Source organism: Camelus ferus, chromosome 13 (genome assembly GCF_009834535.1).
Source record: "Camelus ferus isolate YT-003-E chromosome 13, BCGSAC_Cfer_1.0, whole genome shotgun sequence".
Lineage (NCBI taxonomy): Eukaryota > Metazoa > Chordata > Mammalia > Artiodactyla > Camelidae > Camelus > Camelus ferus.
The window spans coordinates 8010020-8022027 of record NC_045708.1 but is presented as its reverse complement, the minus strand read 5'-3'; positions in this window follow the sequence as shown (position 1 = coordinate 8022027).

Sequence of the window (12008 nt, the reverse complement as noted above, 5' to 3'; positions counted from 1 at the left end):
TCAGGACTCTTTGTTTCTCTAAAGGGAGGAGAGACAGTTATGTCCTGGGGGAGGACTCGGAGCTCAGTGCTCAGGTGGGACAGGTGGGGAGGGACAGACTCCAGAGCCCTGTCGTCCAGTGTGGACCGATGGGCACACCCAGGGGTCTTGTGTAAGAGCAGTGACTTGGCCTCGGTGCAGGGACTCAGAGCAGGGACGGGGCAAGCCAGGGGAGGGGGAGGGCACAGGGAAGCAAGGAGATAGCTGGGAGGCTGTTGAGGGAGTCCCAGGCGAGAAGTGAGGGGCCTGGGATGAGGGGTGGAGGAGGGGGGAGAGAAGGAGACAGATGCAGATCTGCTAAGGAGGCGGAGGCCGAGAAGGGGGTGGAAGAAGAAAGGCCAAGGATGACTCCCTGGTGTCCAGCTTGAGCAAAGAGGTGCTGGGGGCAGCAGCTGGGGTGAAAGCAAGACCCAGTGTGTCCTGAGCTAAACCTGAGCTGCTCTGGGAACCGCTGGGTGGGGCTTAGAGCCCCTCCCTGCCTGCCGGTCTCCCCCACCCCTAGACTATTCCACCGCTGGGAGACAAGGCCTCCTGGGAGGGCCTGGCAGGTAGAGTGGGCCATGAATGTTTGTAGATAGGAACTAAAGGTCAGAGAGGTTAAGCAACTTGCCCCATGGTCACACAGCTAGAACAGAGAAACATGTGAATTCACACATGTGAATCAGAATCTGAATTTGTTCTTGGGCTGTTCCCACTCTTGGCTGCACCTGCTCTGTGGCCTTCTGGAAGCCCCAGGCACCTGAGCAGGGAGGTTCCCCAGCCCACCACCGCTGGCACAGACTGATCTGCAGGGGCCCCGTCTCAGCCAGAGGTCCCAGCCAGGCCCACTCCTGGTCCCCCCTCTGTCTGACCTCACTTCCTGTCCCTCCTTTGGGCTCCAGGCTGGGAAGACTTTGTCCTGGCCCAGCTGGCCCTGTACAGCTAACCTCTGGAATTAGCCAGGCCCTAGGCTGGCCTGTCTGGGAAAGGAGCTCTAGGCTGCTGCTACCCGAGGGGGCCCAGCTCCTGCCACCTCTGACCCAGACCCACGAGCCTCTTGCCTGGCCTCAGGGGGGTTGCAGGCCTAGGGGGCACATTCTCCTTGTGGCTGATGTCAGGTCTCAGCTCCATGGGCTCCAGAGCAAAGCCAAGGTGGCAGGGTCCTTGGTCCACACCACAGCCAGTGGTCCTGTTTGATTAAAGGCAAGAACAGGGCGCCCCGCTCCCGCTCAGCCACACTCAGCACTGGTCCCACCCCCGACCCCGACCAGCATCTCTGAGGTCTAGCCCTGACTGTCCTGGTCAGGGCCCTTGGGGTCTCCTCTCCCCACACCCTGTACCGTCTCTTTGCTTTGTAATTTCCTCACATCTTCTGGCACCCATTCCTTGTAACACTGATGACAGACCCCTGTGGACCCTGCTTCTTGAGAAGCCCTCTAAAGTGGGGGCTCTTTCTCTCAGACCTCCAGGCAGGAGGGGGTCCCTCTTTGCTTCCTGTCACCATTTCTCAACCATTCTTCCTCTCTTTTCTAAAACACTGGTTCTAAGCTCCACGCAGGCCAGGAAGGAAGTCCTGGTCATTCATTCCCTGAAGATTTCAGCTCCTGACTCACTGTCACCTTCTCCAGCACACACCTGTCCAGTTCTGGGTGGCTTCACCGGCCACGCGGATGATCCCTCCAACTCCTGGTCTGCGAGTCCTTGACCTTCCCTCCCACCATCCTGTCCTTCACCTGACCTCAGCCACCCACCCCCAGGGCCCCCCAGACTTCCTATTTTACTCACAAAATACGGCCATTCGAAGAGAAATGCCGCAAGTCTCCTCACTTGCCAGCTTCGTGCCCATGGCCTCTCCTGCCCCCTCCCCCATCCTGTGTGCTCGCATCCCCAGCCTGACCCTCCCCTGTGCTCTGGGAGTCATCCAGTCTCCCTGCCCAAGACCAGCACCTAGGGCCACCACCGGCCTCTGAGTTTCCATTCTGTGAATCAGGAAAAGCACCCTCGCCCCGCAGTGGCCCCCCAGCTGACTCAGTCCCTGACCGGGGTACAGAGCTGCGGGGCAGGACACAGGCTATGATGTGGCAGGGCCCTGTCCCTGCTCCCGAAGTCACTTCCCCCATTATCCGCACTTCCCCTTTCTTGACTGATTCATTTCCATCAGCACTTAAACAAGCAGTTGTTTTTTCCCCGTCCTAAAAATCATAAAGTAGAAACACCCCCAAAAAACCACCACCTTGAGCCTCCAGGACCCAGGCCATTTCTCTGCTTCTCATCACCCTCAAATCCCAATTCCTTCCCCCCTCCACCTCCGCTGACCTCACTGCACTTGGGCTCCCCTCACCCCAAAGCTGCCCTCCTCCAGGTAACACGGGTGGTGCCATGCCCTGGCCAGTTCTCAGCCCTCGGTTTTCTTGAGGCAGTGAAAGGACTGTGGTCACTCAGTCTCCTTGGAGCCCCTGCCTCCCTGACTCCAGGATGCCAGCTCTCACTATCCCTCCCTCCCTCCTGCCTGTGGGTTCTTTCCTGTTTCCTCTGCTGGTTCCTCCTCTTCTCAGCGCTCAGCCCTGGACCTGTTCACTCCCTGATGCACGCGCCCCAGGTGATCTCAGCTTCAGATAGTTCTCACCCAGACTCCCATCCCTCCCTCTTCCCAGAAGAGCAGCTCCATCTGGACACCCTGACTCCTTGCTCCCTCACACAACATGCAATCCATCAGCTAATCCCATCTCTTCTACCTTCCAAAGACACCCAGGATCTGCCCCCTGCTCATCGCCTCCATCCTCACCTCCCTGGGTCAAGTCATCATCCACTCTTGCCTCCTAACTGGTCTCACTTCTGCCTTTGACCTCACGCCTGGTAGTCTCCTCCAGACAGTGGGCAGACTGACCCTGAGAAGATGGAGATCAGAGCATGTCCTGACCCAACTCAAACACCCCCAAAGGCTCCCCAGCCCACTCAGTCCTCAACGCAGGCCCTTCCCTGACCTCTCTCCCCTTGCCTGCAGCACCCTCCCCACCACTTCCTCTCTTTACCCTGCACGGTTTTTCTCCATGACTTACCACCACTTAACAGATGGAAGAAATTAGTGTTTGTTGTTCTCCCTCCAGTGGACTATGAGCCACTGTCTCCCTTTCTTCCCTGCTGTATTCACAGCACATGGAATAAACAGTATCTGGCACAGAACAGGGGCTCACACACTGTGTTAAATGACTAACTGGACCACGTGAAGCATCACGCAGCCTCTAGGATGCATGCGGTCATTAAATTGCATTGCAGCCCTAAGAAGTAGGTCTCTTGTTTAGAGATGAGTTTAAAGAGGTTAGCTGCCCAGCCCAAGGCCTTATAGCAGGTCAGTGGCTACAGAGGGGCTACCCCCAGGGGGCTGACGCCACAGCGCATGCCCCTAACCAGGACCACCCCCAACCCTTACCTCTTTCCAAAGGAGATTTGAGACAACTCAAACCACAGTATCCCTTCCTACCCCCAGTCCCTCCATGCCTGGGCTCAGCTGCCCTTCTATCTGCTCCTCACCCCTCCTCCCCCGCATCCTGTCTGCGCCCTGCCAGTCCACCCTCATCCTTGTCCAGTTAAGCTTATCAGAGCCTCCCTCCTCTTCCCACCAGAAGAATCCAGTTTTCCTGCCCTCCTGGACCTGCCCTCCCGTGCGTCTGTCTTCCGCTGGTCCACCTTCACCCAGTCGAACCTGAACGTGGAGGGGATCTCAGGCGGGACGGCTAACGACCCAAGCGGCTGCGGGGTGGGGGCGGGTGGAGGTGTCCGAGAGCGCGCCGCCCAGTGCCTGGAGGCTGCCTGGAGGGTGCGCGCTGCGCCCCAACCCGAGTCGTGAACGTGGCGGCGGGTGTGCGTCTGCGCGCGGGCGCCAGGGCGCGAGGGCGACGGCAGCGTGGTGGGGGGCGCGCGGCTCCCGCCGTGAGGGCTCTGGTCTCATACTGCGCATCCAGCGGCGGGGCACGTGGCATCGTGCAAACTTCTCGTATGTACAAAAATAGCAAAACTCTGCCCGCCTTCGGGTCCGTCCGAAACTGGCTGGAATCCATCTTCCCCACTCCTCTCCGCGCTGGATGTTTGGTTCAATCACACTTTCCTCCGGGCATTTTCCACCTGCCGGGTCTCTGCCCACGCTGTTCATCACCGAGCCCTGCCATGCCCTTTCCTTCCTCTGTCCAGATGGTACATTTTCTCCTTTCTAAATACCTGCAGGTAGAGGAGAGAGCACTGGGCCTGGAGTCAGAAGAACTGTGATCCAGATCATTTTGCTGCTGTGTGACCTAAGGCAAGTCCTTAACTTCTCCGAACCTCAGGCTCCACATCTATAAAAAAAAAAGGAGTGGAAACACCAGCTCTACTACCTCTTGGGTTTGATGTGAGAGTCAGATGTTTAACAAATAATTACCAAAGAGCCTTCTTTTAAACTTTAAAGCAATTCTTAAAGAAGAGGGTGATTATTACTTAAGTCTATGCATCTAACATCTCCCCCTAAACTTGGTGGGTTGACCCTTTTGATAGTTGATCTTGGGCCTCTTTTATCTCTAGTAATACTCTGCCTTAAGGTTAAGTTGGTCTGATATTAACTTAGTTAAACCAGCTCCATTTCGGCCTTATTTGCCTGGTTTAATTTGTTCATCCTTTTACTTTCAGCCTTCCTGTGTCTGTATACTTTAGATGTGTCTCTTACAAACACAATGTGCCTGGAATTTTTTAAAAAGTCATTTACACATGTATGATTATGACATAATACCATCTTATTTTTGTGCTTACTAACAGTCAAACTTCATGGTTTTTTTTTTTTTTTCCTTTGTCGAGTGGAAAAAATGCACAACCTAAAAATTGAGTTACATTTTACTCAGCAGACATTTCTGAGGGCTTAAGCCCAGGATGCTCCCTCTCAGATCACGCTGAGACTGCTCTGAGGAGCCAGGGGAAGAGTCAGGATATATAGGAGTTTTTGCAACAAAGACCAGGTAGTTGCAACGTCAAAAGATTACTGTTAATTAAAAAAAAAACGAGACATCTCAAGCTAAGGAATTTAGCGCTTTTTTATGTATGGGAAGGTGCAAAAGTCTGGGCTCATTGAAATCATTCCTTTGATATGCACCTAGCTATCTAGGGCCAGTATCCTGTTCCTTCCCATCCTGAGTTACCTCAGGGCGCACCGTTGGGGGTGGTGGCAGAGGACTGGCTGCCTGCTTGTCTCCATTCTGAGTTCCCTCTGGCTCACTGCTGAGATGGCTTGAGATGGCGGTACTGGCTTATGACTTGATGGCCACAGCATCCTTCGTTTACTGATACGGCAGGCAATAATTTTCATTCACACCTTTCTTGACTTTTTTAGAATTGATTAAGTTTTTCTTTTTCCTCATTTTTTCCCCTTCCATTGTTTTGGAAAATACACATTTCATTTCTATTCTTTCAGTGGTTATCCAAGACATTTTAATATGTATGTTTCATTTAACAAAGTCTAATGTTAATCCAGTTTTTACCCTCCTTCCAACTGTAACACCGTGTCTGCTCAGCCCCTCCTACATGTATTATTATTGTCTTGAACACTAAACCAGCTATATACTATTTCCTTCATGCGTGTCAGGTCTTCCTTAAGGAAAAATGTCCTTCTTCCACAAAAAGGTTCTTTAAGACGTTTCTGTATTGAAGTCTGTTGGTGATAAATTCTATTGTCATTCCTCTGAATATGTCTTTATCTTACCTTCATTCCTGAAAGATAACTCACTAGTACACATTTCTAAATTGATGGTTCTTTTTTCCACCACTTTGAAGGTATCATTCCTGTTGTCTGACTTCTGTTTTTGCTGTTGAGACATCAGCTGCTAGTGTAATTGTCATTCTGATGCAGGAAAAACGAATGTGGGACATGAGGAGGGTCGTGTCCCAGGTCTTGGTTGAGCCCCTGGGACGTGACCCACGAAGTGTGGGTCCTTGGCTTCGCACAGGAAAGAATTCAAGAGCGAGCCACAGTTGAGTAAAGGTAGATTTATTTAGAGAGATACATACTACATAGAGTGTAGGCTGTTTCAGAAGGCGAGAGAAAAGGCCACGAGGTGTGGGGGTTGGGTGCTGAGTAAAGTAAAATAGATACACACTCCGTAGACAGAGTGAGGGCTGTCTCTGAAAATGAGGGAGTGAGAGAGGCTGCAAGGCGTGGTGTTGCCCAGTTTTTATGGGCTTGGTAGCTTCATATGCTAACAAGTGGGAGGACCATTCCAACTACCCTGGGGAAGGGGCTGGGATTCCCAGGAATTGGATCACTGTCCACTCTTTGACCTTTTGTGGCTAGCCTTGGAACTGTCATGGCACCTGTGGGCATGTTATTTATCATGCTAATATATTACAATAAGTGTATAATGAAGCTCAAGGTCTCCTAGAAGTCAGATCTCCTGTCATCTTGATCCTCAAGGCCTACTGGGAATTAAGTCTTCTACCATCTTGGTGTTAATTGCTATGTCATTCCTTGAATGGCTGTGCCCTGCCCCCTTCCCTCCTGTCTCAATTCCTTTTAGGACAATATGCTTTAACTGTCTTTGGGATCTTAATGTTTGTCTTTGGCATTCTGCCATTTGCATTCATCCATTCAATCTACAGGTTTTATAAAGCACTTAACGGGGTGCCAGCGCTGTTCTAGGTGCTGAAGATACAGCAGTGAGTGAACAAAGTTCCATTAGGGTGACTATCCATGTGGATTTCCTTTTATTTGTTCTGTTTGGACATTGCTTGGCTTCCTGGATCTGAGGTTTGGTGTCTTCCCATTTTAAAAAATTCTCTGCCGTTATTTCTTTGGATAATGCCTCTCTCCCATTGTCTTCCTCAGGAACTCTGACTGTATTCATATTGGACTTTCTTATTCTATCCTTTGTTTCTTAACCTCTCCTATTTTCTGTCTCTTTTTTTTGTTGTTGTTGTTGCTTTTTGAGTAATTCCTTCAAATCTACCTTCAAGGTTACCAATTCTCTCTTCTGGTGTATCCATTCTATGAATTAACCTATCCATTGAGTTTCTAACTCCAATCACTGTGTTTTGCATTTGTAGAAGTTCTATTTATTTCTTTTTAAACTCTACGTGGCATCCCAGTCTCCATGCTGTCAACCTTCGGCTCTAAAATCAAGAAGTTTCCACAAGGCCTTGTCCAAGTCTTCTCTTCCTGGGCCGTGTTCCCAGCTGTGGAATTAGGAGGACCTAGGAGATCAATTTCCATTTGTGCTGTAGGGGCCCTATCTTAGGACGATGGTGGTGATGGGGTGGTGTGCTCTGTTTCATATACTGAGTAAGATTTCTTTTGAACAAAGTGTTTGAAATAAAATGGACTTTTCCAATCACTAGGCTAGGGGGAGCTCTAAGCTCCTTTCAAGTTCAAATCTGTGATTCTGAGTTTAGATCTCTGATACAATCTTTTATAACAACCTGTTGACTCTGACGGCAGTCTCTGGACTGACAGGTGTGTGCACAAGCCCCCAACCACCTGGAGAACTGAACCCTCAGAGATCTGCTGTTGCTGAAGGAGTCAAAATGGCTTTCCTGATGCTAAGGCAGCTCAAAGAATATACTAGGATTGATTAGCTTGTTTTCTTCAAATTCTTTCTAGCTGACTAACCTGTTTTCCCTTCTGCTACTACTATTGTTTGATTTGCCTGATTGATTATGTGCTTAGCAACCCCAACCCTGTGTTATGCCTCACTCTAAATAATTGGCACCTAAAACCAGAAGCTATGTTCCAGGAAGAAGGTCACAGAATGATAACCTTAGGAAAATGATCAGATCTTCCAGAAGCCCTGGGGATGCCAAATGGATTAGATCAAGATAGGAGAGGTCGTGGGCAGATGACCCTTTGGTGGGCCACCTGAAGTTCTTGTGACACCTGACGAACTCTTGTAAAAGAACACTGTTGATTGACATCGCTGCTGCACCCCGTCCTGTTGACCTGTATAATCACCAAGCCCCAACCCCAAGATGGATTCACAGTTCTTAGGCTCTAGCCTGCTGAGACTCCCCTTTGCCCATCAAAGCAATAAAGCTGCTCCTTTCTTTGCTCCCAAACTTTGCCTCCGAGTTTGAATTCCCTTTTTGGGGTGTAGAGGCCGATTTTTTGGTAACATTGCCAGTGTGGAAAATCTGTTTTACTTCCTAACAGTTTGTTCAAACTTTTGAAAACTTGTACTCAATAAGTGTTTATAGAATTAATAATAAATGAGTAGATAAATGGTCAGATGGGTGACGGGGTTCAGGACATGCCACCCCAAAATATGGCGCCTTGGCATATTGACTATTTTAAGCTGAAGGAGTTTGCGAAAACAGCAGAAGCAGGAAGTTCACTCTGACCTCCTCCCTCCCGCCACCCACCTCCCTGCCCTTCTTCCCTGAAACAGGTGATAGAACTCCCAGGTGAAAGGTGCCCTCCTGTATCAGGAGGAACGAAGACATTCTTATCACAGTGACGGGGAATTTATGGCCGAGAAATCTGTATAAGCAAACCTTGTTAAACTCACCCTTATCTTCCTAGTATTTTCTTTACCATTTACAACCCCAAGACCAAACCCCTTTGTCTTGTCAATTCTTCACATATTTCTTGTTTCTTTGTCTGAAAGGTATAAAAGCATTCTGCTCTGGTCATGTCTCTGGGTCTCCATTCTCTTGTCTATGCAAACATTCAGTGAATTTTGTCTACTTTTCTCCTGTTCATCTCTGCCAGTTTAATTTTCAGATCCAGCCAGGGATCCTAGGAGGGCTGAGAAAAACTGTTTCCTCTTTACATGGGTCATCCCTCCCTCTGAATAATTAACATGGTAACACAGGTCCTAAGATGCAGTGGTTATCTCACTGAGGCTCAGTGAGGTTAAGAGACCATCTAGTCTCTGACACAGCCAGTCACAGGCTGCAGATGGGATTTAAACCAAAATGTACTGGCTCCAGAGCTGGCTTGGAGGGAGGCTATGAGAGTTGGAATTTCCTGGCCGATTTGGAGACTCTGAGGACGGGCCTGAGGTAAAGGAGGCAGGGGGAGCTCCCTGCTCTAGTCCAGTTTCGGCCAAAAGGAAAACAAGTGACCTCCTTAGGGCAATTTCTCTGGCTCCTTCATCTAGAAGGCTGAGTTTTGTGAAAACAAGAAAAGCAAGATTTGCAAGCTAGATAAGTGATTTCAGCTCCGCCTGCAGGAGACCAGAGACAAGAGGAGTTTGCTTCCTGTGGTTGACTATTTCTAGAATGGCAGACACCAAGACTAAAATGCAGACTATTTCCAAGTCTCTATAGAAACTGGCCTTTAAAAAAAATTATGTTTATTTTTATTGGGGGGAGGTAATTAGGTTCATTTATTTACTATTTTTTAAATGGAGGTACTGGGGATTAAACCCAGGACCTCTTGCATGCTAAGCATGCACTCTGCCACTGAGCTGTATCCTCCCTGCTAGAAACTGTCCTTTTAAAAAGAACACAATAAAAAACCAAACAAAGCCAAACAAAAAAACCCACAAACAAACAAACAAAACACCTAAAAATAAATAAACAAATAATAAAATAAAAATAACACAGTGGTGAGGATGTCTGGCTGGAGAGCCCTATTACCTCAAGTGTGGCTCGTTAGAGACTGAGCTCCTAGCCTTGCTCTGAGCCTGGCCTCCCTGCCTCCTCCTGGTGAGTGGCAGCTCCAACCTCCAGCTGCTCAAGCCCCAAACCTTGCAATCACGGTCTCCTCTTTTTCTTCTGTATCCAGTCCGTGAATGAAGCCTGCTGCTCTGCCTCCAAGACAGATCCAAGAGCGGCCCTGTTGGGCGAGGTAATTTGCACGTGGTCTTTGCACGCTGCTTGGCTGTGTAACAGCGGGCCTCGGGCCCGGGATACCCCCTCACCAGGAGATGAAGAGTCCACGCACCCTCACAGAGCTTGTCACCCTGAGTGGGAAGATCCTTCCCTGTTTCAGGCCCAGCAGATGCTCTTTTGTTCTGCTTAAGCATGTGTGTCATATGCGTAAAGGAAAAATATGGCTGCCATATCAGCAAACAAAGGCGGTTGCAGCCATCATTTTGCAGCTGCCTGGACAGTGAGCCCTGAGGGAACTCAGGATGGAAACAGGATGCCCGCCATCAAGCAGTCAGCCAGTGCAGTCACCCCAGCGTGCCCCCTGAGGGGACTCAGGATGGGAGACTGCAGGACGCTGGCCCTAGAGAGCTAAGGTGCAGATCAAAGGAATGGTTTCAATGAGCCCAGACTCTTGCATCTTCCCATATATAGAAAAGCGCTAAATCTTTTAACCTGAGATGTCTTTTCTTTATTTAATAGGAATCTTATTGATGTACCAACTACCTGGTCTTTGTTGCAAAAACTTATATATCCTGGCTCCTTCCTGGCCTCTCCAGGGCAGTCCCTCAGAGCTATCTGAGAGGCTGTCTCCCGGGCTTTAAGTTTGGCAGATTCAGAAAATCTGCCAAATGAAACATAATTCTCAACTTTTAGGTTGTGTTTTTTTTCAGTTGAAAGGTGGCACCTGGCCAGCCCCGCTGCTATTTCTGTACTCTTCGGGGAGGGGACGGGGTCCTTCCACTGTGACGTGAGAGGGCAGAGCCTAAGCAAACTGCCTGTCAGCTGCCGGGAGACACCCCCTGGCCCCGGGGACCGACACCAGTACTGAAGATGGTCTTGCTGTCTCTTCTTGGCCTGAGTCCAGCTCTACCCATCAGTGCTTGAGTGCCTTGTGTTTTCCTTGGTGCCTCCAATACCAAAAGACTCCATGGGCAGAAGTGCCTAGAGGACTCCCCGGGGTTGACAACCAGTGCCTGGTGCTCTGCTCGACCTGACCACTGCTCACCATCCCCAGCGCCACCTCTTGGTCCAACGCTGTCCTTCTAGAACATAAAGCAGACCATGTCCTACTCTGCCCAAAGCCCTCCAGCGGCCCCTATCTCACTCAGCAAAAGTCAAAGTCCTTGAAATGACCTTCTGACCCTGCGCCATCTGGCCCGGCTGCCTCCCTGACGTCATTCCCTCTTCCTGTCCTCAGTTCCAGCCACTCTAGCCTCCTGACCGCACCCCCCAAACACGCTGGGCAGGCTCACTCCTGCTCAGGCCTTCTTCTAAGCTGCCTAAAATCTCTCCAGCAAGATGGAATCCCCTAGGTGCTGGGGGCTTTCCCCCCAGCTGGGGTCTCCCCAGCATCTAGAACACTGCCCGGCTCCCACTGGCTCGTAACTGCTTGTTAAATGAATGTAAGAAGCTCTCCCTCATGAGGCCTGCTGTGTGGAAAGGGGCAGCCACTTCTTTTGTGTGCCTCACTGTTTCTGTGTGCCTCCGATGACCTCTCCTTGCAGGACCCTTGGGCTCCTGGGGCCACCTTGCCTGCATGGTCAGGGAGCCAGAGGAGCCTGGAAGCTTAAGTCACTGTTCCCCGCCATCCCTCCACCCCGCCCCGAGTAGCTTTGGCTGATGACCAAGAAAGCCCACCTCCTCTGCTTTGGACTAAGTCACACGCTTCATTTCAGAGTCTGCTCCTGGGGCCCCACCTAAGACAAGAGCCATCCTCTGTCCCCTTCCCAAAGATCCAGTCAACTTGGAGTTTGAGACTATGAGGAACTGGGGTCTCTGAATATACTAACTTCTCCCTTGGCACAGGCTCTATTATCTGTCCCCTCAACCCCACCTTTTCATTCCTTTGGAAATCTGCCGCGTTCAGGACACAGATACAAGAGCACACACACTGCGAGCCTCCCACATGCCAGGAACAGGTATAAACAAGAGTACTGGGACTTGAATTTCAGTCTCATTTCCCTCCGGCTGCACCTCTCCCCCATCCAGGGCCACAATCGTGAACTTGACTTGGTCCTCCTCGACGATACTTTTATATCTTTCCGCATATACACCCACGATCAACGTGTGGTCTTGCTGACAGGTTTTTACATTCACACCAGTGCTCTCATATATCCCATGCCATTCTGCAACCAACGTTGGGTGGGTGAGTGGAAGGGGGACCAATA